We start from the raw sequence: 7,804 nt of genomic DNA on the forward strand, positions 1-7,804 counted from the left end.
CTGTTGAACTTAATAGCTGAAACAGTTGGCTTAGAAATAGGCTTGGAAACAGCATGAATTATTTCAGGGAAGTTAAGTGGACTGTACCCAGCTTCAAGTTTAATATCCAAAACATTACTGCTGATAATGGATTTTTATATTCCCCTACTGAGTTTGTAAGAAGATGACATCAGGTGAAGACTTACTGGTATTACTGGATGGTGAAGGGTGGTTTATCTACACAATTCAAACTAGACTGAAGCAGAGAATATTTAACTGGGTGCAGTATAAGGCATCACTAAACGTGCCCTGCTTAATGGTGCTAGAAATCTGATTACTTTCTTCAAAACATTTAAGAAGTTGGTTCACCGTGCACAGTTTTAATTTTGAATGAAATTTACTTTTAAAAAAACAGATAATCAATAAAAAGCAATAGAAATCCGGAACTGTGAGGGCTGCATGTCACAGTCACACTTCTTTATTTTTTTTTCTACTACAGTTTTACCTGTCCTTTCTGTCTTTCCAATTCTATAAGCAATCATTAAAAAAGGTTTGCTATAATACGTCATTAACATAGTGAAACACAGGGAAATGTATATATCCCTAGAGAGCTACCTAGTGAGTACTGAAATGGATTGGGGGAGGGCGGAAAGGAGGGATGTTGTTATTTTAATTTGAATTCCATTCCCAGGAAGCAGAGGAAATCTAATGAATTCACACCAGGTATCCTCCCACTGTAGAGTAATCTCTATTACACAGCACAACTCATAATTGGGCACAATTGTTTCCCATCATATCAAAATTATTTTTCCAATACCAGAACGCTCTGGATGCTTCACATAAAGGGCAAAAAAAAAAAAGAGAATCATAGAATTATTCAGGCCATTACCACAAAATACTGAATGGGCCTGCTGATAAACAAATACAGCTTATGCACCAGCTCAGGTTTTCACTGCAAAATCCATTTTATGTAGTGTTTTCCTGCCTTCAAAAATGATCTCTTGAGGTGAATAATGAATATAGAAAATAATGTTAAATATGTTTTATTTCCCCTTAATATAGCTGCAATATCTCTCTGTGTGCAGCACTCCTTCTCCATCAATGTTTATTTTATTCCCACACAGACAAATTTTATTAAGGGTAAGCTGGCCCATTCTCTTAAAGACATTCCCAGGAGATAACATGGGAACAGGCAGGGAGAAGGCTGTGACATTATGGTAGCTCAGAAGAAAATTCTGGTACTAAAGACACTACAATAAAACAGTAGAAAACAAAGTGTTGTGGGACTTCCCAACTCAAATTTGACCACAAATATGAAAATATTTTACTTTACCATTCCCATTGAGATTGGTGGATAACTGGTGAAAAAATACCTATATATAGTGTAATTAATAAGCCTGTATTTGTTGATCAAATCATTATGTAATGGATAGTTCTGTGTTTGTTAATAAAACCTTTACTCTTGACTAACTGGGGAGGAGGGGAAGACTGCTTGTGGTTGAGCCAGTTACTGTGTTGCGAGGTGCCTGGGCAAGCAACGCTGGAGCAGGCGATGTGCACGAGGTAGTCGCCTGGAGGCTGCACAGGGAGAGTTCCAATCTTCGACCTCGTAAGCACCGGGAGGCAGAGTAAGCCCCCAGCAACAAGCCGCGCAGACGCAGAGTACCCTAGAAACAGCACACTCCGGGAGGCGAGGAGTATATAACTGGGGGTTCAGAAAGGGGAGTTGCTGTTGTTGGCAGGGCTAGAGACCATCCAGCAGCCCAGCACTGTATTGCTTACTGCCTGCTTGCTCAATAAACCTAATTGGTTCAATTAGCCTGGCTCTCGCCACTTTACTGACTCTAAATTTATAACATATAGTATAAAAATTTAACTGGAATCTAGAGAGCCATATTTCCACTGAAATTGCAGTGGTTTTTGTACAGTTGATGACCACAGCCACAGCATAATGCACTGTCCAAGCAAGGGGCTGGGTCTACGTTAGTAACTCACATCTTACTAAAAGAAGTGGTTTCCTTTAATTTCAAAAATCAACAATATTTCAAAAGGGACATTAATAAACAGTAATTAACTCAGAGCATTGAAGAACACCTCTCACAGAATCATTAAGGTAGAAAAAGACCTCCACAATCAAGTCAAATCTTTGACCAAACAGCACCACATCAACGAAACCAGAGCACAGAGTGCCACATCCAGTGGTTTCCTACACACTTTTAACGATGGTGACTCCACTTCCCTGGGCAGCCCCTTCCAACGACTGACCACCTTTTCAAGGAAGAAAATGTCCCTCATTGTGTGACCTGAACCTCCCCAGGGGCAGCTTGAGGGTTATTGGCAGTCAAAATTTGCATTCACAGATTTCAGAAGATATTTAGAAGAACATGAATGAGAGAGACATAAATGAAATTGACAGGAAGGTTAACTAGTGTTTTACTCTAGTGTTTTACGGGTGGAATTCCTTCACCAACCTGTGGTTTTCTATACAAAATTCTAAATTCGCATTTCCCAGTATTGCACAATTTTTATCAGTACTTTGTCATCATAACTATCTATAACATCATAACTCTTAGGACAGGTACTAAAATCTGTTTCCTTTAATAAGGAAATAAGTGCTACCAAGGAAACAGAGTTCTCCTCTGACTTCACTGGTTTATTTTGTGAAAATTCCTTTTAGCAACTCTTGTCTCATTTTATAAGAGGGATATGATAAATCCCAGCCTTTGCCTGACATACAGAAAAAGAAGGTAAGGAATTTTCATTATAATAATGGATCTTCATTATTCACTTCACATACAACAGAGTAACTTTGTTTTCTTGCTGTTTCATTGCAACGGGGAAAAATTGCCCAGAAATATATGTTTCCTTGACAGGTGTGGTGATGACTGGAAGGAAAAATGAAAGCATAGAAGCATTTCCAGTTGTGTAAATAAGCCTGACAGAAGCAGATGGAACCATGTCCTCCCTCCGATAAAACTATTATCTCCACGGTCAGGGCATTTCAGGACAGCTACTGGAACATCTGATGAGGTGTTTACAAGGAAAATTAGAGGCACCTTGCATTGCTGTGCTGGCGCTGAGCACTTACCCAGTATCTTGGTTTGAAAGACAAATGTCTGCTAAGGCAGGAACCTCTCCTGGAACAGAAAATATGACCCCCTGCCCAGTTTTCGTTTCCTTCCCCCAGGGAAACTCTTGGATAGCAGAAATGCAGCCAGCTGCTCTCCTCCCCTGGGCTTGGCAACTTCTTTTATCTCTCTTAAGTATCGGGTCGTTATTGTTCTTCAGCAACAAAATGGGGGAAAATTCCCTAAACTCTAACACCCAGATCTAGGAGCATTTCTCAGGCAGGAATTTGTCCAGGAATGATCACAGGGAAAACTGATCTTATCTCCTGGTATAGGTTCAACAGATAGGAAGGCTAAAAGCTCCAATACTAATGATATTTGTTCATGGAATTCTCTGTGAATCCCTCCAAAATATTGGACTAGAGAGTTAACACAGATCCTTAGAAAGCACCACCCTAGAAAATCAAATTTGTAACTCAGGTTTCCTGCTAAACAAGTGATCAACACCCTTGTTACAGGGGAGAGGGAAAGAGAATAACTGAATTTTATTTTTTTTAAGATTTTTTTCAAGATCCCTTTGAAGGAGATAATTCTCTAACTATGCTTGGTCAAGGAGAAAAGAGAAAAATTTTGAATTGTGAACACCCCCTTAGAGAATTCAGCCACAAAAATATTTGCCCCTTTTACTACCTAAACCCCTGTTCTTACTCTGGTGCCACTGAAATGAGAAAGAAATGAGCTGGGTAGACCCATTCGGTATCTTAACTTCTTACACCAGGCCAGGAAATGCAAGAGTCTGAAGTGAAAGTAATTAATTTTGCTCCCTTTGCTTCCCCTTGCATTACAAGACAAATGTTTTTTTCTGGGTGCCAACTGGACTTAGATACTCTGGCAAAGATGTGACCCACTGGCAAAAGGTTTGACCCAAAATTCAAATTCAGTTCCGAAAGAACATTAAAACAATCAAACCAGAACAGAATCCACTTGAAAAGGCTCATGCAGTTCAGAACAACTTCTTTTCTTCTTTTTTCTCTTCTGACAGAGAAGAGACAGAATATTTATAATTTAAATACAGACAGAAATGGAAGCCTGGAGCATGCAAATTTTAACAATGCAAACCAGAACCTACTCTGATTTCTGTGCTGTAAGGCTAACCCCCAAGAGGGCTCCTAAAGAATCATTAATTAATGAATAAGATAGCTGAATCTTTTTATGTAGGAAATGTCACAGATTTTAGAAGGCTACAAAGTAAAAAAAATTCCTAAGCCTGAAAGACTTTATGGGATTTACCAGGCCATCAGTGCAAAAAATGCATTCTTGTGGAGGAAACCAGAGGTGGGGTACTCCTGCCCTTGATTATCACCAGTGACTCCACCTCAGGAACCTTTATCTGGGCTGCTTTGGGCCATCCCACTTCCAACTGCAGCTTCCTCTGCAGCCTCCCATCCTTTCCCCACTGTTTTATGTGGAACTCAGCAGCTCTGGTACTTTGTGTGCTTAACTCTCCCCGCGGGGACCAGCAGTGAGGGAAGAAACACTGTGCTCTTGTTAGCAGTGCACAGGCTAGCCCGGGAAAAAGCTCCAGTCCTGGCATCCTTCGGGGTGGCTGCCCCGTGCCAAGCTGGGAACACAAAGACACTCAGCAAATACGGCTTTGGTATTAAATTTTGGTATTAAAGTGCCTTAAACTTCTCTTCTTTTGGGAGAGTCTCTGGCTAGTAGAACTCGGCTGTCCTGCACAAAGGAACAGCACTCCAGCTTTACCCCTGCAATTACCGTGTTTGCAGTTTGCCAGCTGGTTTTAAGGTGAAAAAAATGCCCTGAAGGAGGGCTCTGTCAGCTGGATGCAAGCTGGAGCAGGCTGAAGCCTATACAAAAGTAGCCAGGGGTGGGCAGTGCCAGGATGCCGAATGTAGTGTTCGGTTTGGTCCTCCCACCCCACATTTTGTGCAGCATGAAATTTTGCTGCATCTACCCCAAAGAGTTTTATCAGCAGGTTGCATCCCACTGCTACTGAGAAAAAAAATCCAACAAACCTTCACATGACGGGGAAACAGGTTTGGTTTTGTAGCAGTACTGCCAAATCCTCACATCACTTGTGCTACAGTACAAATACCAAGTACAAACCTAAACATCAGCACAGAAAGGTCACAGGTGTGGTTTTTTTATTTGGGTCATACCCTCCTCAGAGTGCCCTCTACAAAGAAGATGTAGTTTTAATAAAAAGAGTTTCATTGTGTTATGGAATGCACTTAACCACAGGAACACTCTTTTTTTATTCTATAGTACCAGTTGCTCTGTTGCTTTTGCTGTGAGGAGTATATCCAATAAAACCTGGTGAAAGAAAAATAAATTCTGGAGTTAATGCCATTTTCTGCAGCAATAAAGTCATTGCTTTCATGCTAAACACAAAAAGAATTCCCCTACACACTCCACGTTTCAAAGTGACATTTACCATATGCAAGTATTTGATGCTCTGCTGTTTTTGAACTATGCTTCTGTGTAGACTGTTCTAAGAGGCTTTTATTTATATCTGCTGTGCTATCTCAGACTATACACATGATTTAAGCAAGTTTCTCCAAGTTTTGAGAGGTTTCCTAACAGATCTGTAACCTTGAGAAAATAATAGGCAGTTCTTATTAATCCCACTAACACCTAATTTCACACTATAGTTCTTTAATAATTCATTTGCCCAATCATGCCTGAAAGGTAACCAGAAATCAAAACAAGTTGGTGGTCTGGGGATTAAACTCTAGGTCCAAGATCAAAGGGGAAAAGACCTGTACCTATTCCAACTAACATCTTCCCAGTCCCTGGCACATCAAATGTTAAAAAGCCATCTCGCTTTTCCCCTATGTTCTGCTCTAAGTGTGTCATGGAAAACTTTCTATGCACTAATGGATCTGAAAAACAGCACTTTGTTAAATAATGCAGCACTGATGGCATGTGCAGCAAACTGTATGTGTCATGCCAAAGATGACAAGAAAACTTCAGGATTTAGGTTTAGCCCTTCTTATTTAGCCACAGAGACTTAGATTATTTTAAGGAACTCAATTTACCACATTTCTGACTTAATTGATCCAGGTGTTAAATGTTGTCAGACAACTTCTGTGTTAAAAAAGAAAAACCGTTCACACACTGGCACACCCTTCTGAACAGGGTTTCCAAAATGAAAAGAAATTAATCTGACAAGGGACAGAAAAGATGGTAGGGGGAAGATTTTTTTGATTGGATGGGAGCACATTCACCTTGCTTTAAACAGCTTAACCTTCATACAACCTCGAAACCCCAGAGCACTTGCTTTACCAATGTGTCTATTCCTCATCTTCAATTCTATGTGGCACTCGGGGCACCCTGCCAGCGAGAGGACAAAAGTTCAGCACAGGCTCACTGCTTGAACTTGAGAAACCAGACCCAGACCTCTCAGACTCTGACCTACTGTAAAGGAAATCTGCTGAGTATTGAGCTGCGCATTTGTAAACGGATGAGAAAAATAAACAGGCAGGAGTAGGAGACTATTCCGCATAAAGCAAATACAGGAATTTGGACCCACAAGACAAGATAAATTAAAGACACAGAAAAAAACTACACAGTAATACTGCATGTATCTTCTCAAGTGGAATGAGAAGCTGCTGTATTCACAGAAGTTTCAAAAAAAAAAATACAGGCAGTTTTTTGCTGGCAGTACGTTTGAACTGACTGAAACTTCCTCATTGTGCATTTAGAAACAGGACTTCTGTGCTCCAAATGTATTTTTAGAAAGTGGGAAAAAACATAATTTTCCTGGCAGCAATGCCATCTTTTTTTGTCATCAGGAACATACCAGTCCAAATCAGGATACAGTAACTGAAAAACCCTGTGTGATCCCTGAATATTAGCAGCAGGAAAGACAATCATGCAACAGAGTTCCTTTGTTTGCTTTTGCTAGAGTGCAGGATTCTGAAGCCAGCTCCAGGGCTCACACGAAAACCAACAAAGCAAAGAATCCCTGCTCGCTGTAAATATTTCATCATTACTTGCTTTATACATTGCAAGTTGCCAGCACATAAAGCTCCTGTCACTTGAAAACTAAAATAAACACTTTGAACTTATTCTTAATCACCATCAATATCACCAAGGCTCTAATTAAACATTCCTGCATTATGAGAGAGGCAATGTAACTGGCACGTTGCTTTGCCCCAAAAACGGGGAAGTCACGCTGGCCGGAGGCAAGCACAACAGGCAGAAAGCCACTGCGGCCAGTAAACAGGCCCAGTGCCCCGCTTAGAGGGGGGGCTGGGGGGCCGGGAGAGCTCCGTTTCACCCTCAGAAGTGTAGACAAAGGCTTTCTCTGCCTCCTTACAGGGTACACCCCTCTGCCTGGGAAGCCACAGGAACAAAACGTAAACAACAAAGCAAACAACAGCACAGACCAAGTCCTCTCACTTGCAGGGAGACCTCGAAGAGTGCAAAGCCACCCGGGGCACTGAGAAAGAGCCCTGGCAATGCCAGGAACCTGGGATGTGCCCTTTGTCCACAGGGAAACTTGTGCCCCCTGTTCCAAAGCTACCAGGAACTGCTCCTACCCTTGCCCGCTGCTGCTATTGCCTCGTGGTTCTACCCTTGAGCTTGAATCCACTCCTCCGATCGCACTGCAGCTCTCACCTCGTCATGCCACGCCTTAGGCTCATGGACAATGACAAAGGCAGGCCTAAAAAGTCCCGGGCTCCCGCCCCAAAAGGAGACTGACACCCAGCAGCCCCAGGGGGAGATCCTCA

The 7,804-nt window shown here is 41.6% G+C and overlaps 2 long non-coding RNA genes across 2 annotated transcripts in view; both read right to left on the reverse strand.

Annotated features, from left to right (window-relative positions):
* Window positions 1-1,083: 1,083 nt before the first annotated feature.
* On the reverse strand, window positions 1,084-2,109 carry LOC146445652 (uncharacterized). Its single transcript, XR_014855704.1, has 2 exons — window positions 1,857-2,109; window positions 1,084-1,376 (listed from the first exon to the last, which is right to left on the reverse strand). It is a non-coding gene; the product is annotated as an uncharacterized LOC146445652 (long non-coding RNA).
* Window positions 2,110-5,195: 3,086 nt separating this feature from the next.
* The window catches only part of LOC146445653 (uncharacterized), a 4,930-nt gene continuing 2,321 nt past the window's right edge, over window positions 5,196-7,804 (reverse strand). The window contains exon 2 of the long non-coding RNA XR_014855707.1: window positions 5,196-5,381. This is a non-coding gene — a long non-coding RNA (uncharacterized LOC146445653). The remainder of the gene's footprint in view (window positions 5,382-7,804) is intronic.

This window comes from Lichenostomus cassidix, chromosome 1, assembly GCF_008360975.1.
Source record: "Lichenostomus cassidix isolate B80296 chromosome 1, HeHo_3.0, whole genome shotgun sequence".
Lineage (NCBI taxonomy): Eukaryota > Metazoa > Chordata > Aves > Passeriformes > Meliphagidae > Lichenostomus > Lichenostomus cassidix.